Source organism: Nanorana parkeri, unplaced genomic scaffold (assembly GCF_000935625.1).
Source record: "Nanorana parkeri isolate BGI_ZX_2015 unplaced genomic scaffold, ASM93562v1 scaffold3475, whole genome shotgun sequence".
NCBI lineage: Eukaryota > Metazoa > Chordata > Amphibia > Anura > Dicroglossidae > Nanorana > Nanorana parkeri.
The window spans coordinates 27,234-29,587 of NW_017309743.1; positions in this window are offsets into that span (position 1 = coordinate 27,234).

Genomic DNA, 2,354 nt, shown 5'->3' on the forward strand with positions numbered 1-2,354 from the left:
CCTACAACCCCCCTCCCTCAGCCAACTGTCCATATAGAGCAGCTGGTTCATACCTACAAGTATATTCTGTATATGGCAGATGGGTGTTTCAGGCTTGTTGGCCATCATCAGTGCATGGCTTCTATGGACTATCCATGAGAAAGTACACCCAGGATATGGTAACGTCTCATGCCTTGGAGGGGCCGGAGATGATGGGGGTTCCGGTCCTAGCAGGTGATGGGGCACTACATGAGTGTTGGAGGATGGCGATGCCACTGGTGTCAATGGAACACATGAGAGCTATTGTCACATGAATAAAGTATAGAGAAGACCCAGGACTGGAGAGAACAGGCACAAGCCGGGTCACCAGCAGATGGACAGGACGGTACCAATACCGAGCCTTGGATGGGCCGGGTCAGCAAACTGCGGGCAGCGCGGTTCCAGAGCAGCGGGCTGAAATGGCCTTCAGGTGACAAGCCGGAGTCATCACAGAAGAACAGCAAACCGATGAGAGTCACAGAGGTGTCCGGACCGGTACCAGAATCGCCGGTCACAGAGTGCAGCTGACCATCTCTCAGCACCACTGGCATCACAAGGGGGGTGCGGCCCACACCGTCAGAGGGGGTGACACCAAAATGAATGACAGTCGCTGGCGTTGCTCTTCACAATCGTCTCTTCTCACCACAACATGTCCGGGTGGCACCGTATCTGGCCACACTTCCACCTTCACAAGAGCTTCAAAGAACCTTAGTTTTTGTCTTCGGACCGTTCCTTTAATTTTACATATGACTGGAGTGCTGAGGAACATTGAAGGAGCGCGGTGGGAAAAATGTTCTCGTCTTTTATCTGAACCCACAAAATTCCAACCTAATGTGATTTTCATTTCGGGATAAATTGGAGATACCGTAACGTGGATGTGCCGGGTACAAAGCCCAACCCGTTTAATACGTCCGGAGGACATTTTCCAGGGCCTTCGACTGAAATGAGTTATCTCAAAGATGGCAAATCGAATGTTCTGATTGTTGAAGGAAATTCTCGCCGTGTTCGGCTGGCTTTAGGGAAAAGAGGAAAGTGAAATGAGAACTCTGATCAATCCCAAATCCGACCTCAGCAGGAAGATACTCAGAGAAGAGTCACCAAAACCTCCCACATCTCATCCTCAACCAGGACCAGAACCAAGACAAAACTCACCAACACCAGCAGACAAGGAAAGCCGCCCGCTCACCTTCCATGACCCTCAACACTTCTACAACAACCAACATCCTTCCATGACCCTCAACACCTCTACAACAACCAACATCCTTCTATGACCCTCAATACCTCTACAACTACCAACATCCTTCCATGACCCTCAACACCTCTACAACTACCAACATCCTTCCATGACCCTCAACACCTCTACAACTACCAACATCCTTCCATGACCCTCAACACCTCTACAACAACCAACATCCTTCCATGACCCTCAACACCTCTACAACAACCAACATCCTTCCATGACCCTCAACACCTCTACAACTACCAACATCCTTCTATGACCCTCAACACCTCTACAACAACCAACATCCTTCCATGGCCCTCAACACTTCTGCAACAACCAACATCCTTCTATGACCCTCAACACCTCTACAACAACCAACATCCTTCCATGACCCTCAACACTTCTACAACAACCAACATCCTTCCATGACCCTCAACACCTCTACAACAACCAACATCCTTCCATGACCCTCAACACTTCTACAACAACCAACATCCTTCCACGACCCTCAACACTTCTACAACAACCAACATCCTTCCATGGCCCTCAACACTTCTACAACATCCAACATCTTAAGATACAAGGACTTCACCTTCTAGACTGAGGACCAGAAGACATTGTACTGCATAGAACTCATATCCCGGATCCCACACACATCATGCTTAGACTAAAGACTATAAAAGAACTCCAAGCTTAACCATCAAACCAAAACAGTACCGAGACCTTCAACCCAAAAACATGGCAGGAATGCAGGAAGCCCACTACCTCAAGATGGATAATAAGACCACCGCAGAGCAGAGCCTGGAGCAGGGGGGTGGAGATAAGGACTGAGCTCAGAAGACACCATTAATGGAGCTTCAACCGGTCAATAATGATGACAAGGAATATGAACCTGTCAGGGGATCACCAATGATCGGCAGTGGGAATATTTAGGGTTTCAAAGACTCCGATCTATCTGTCTGGATGCACTGGGCAATCTCTCGTACAATCCGGTGTCTCTGAAGCCGGCCATACACCGGCAGATCTCCCGACATTCAGCAGAACATCTTATAACAGAAACGTTTCTATTGGTTAGAACATTCTCTGAGGGAATGGAAGGAAAACCACATTGTCA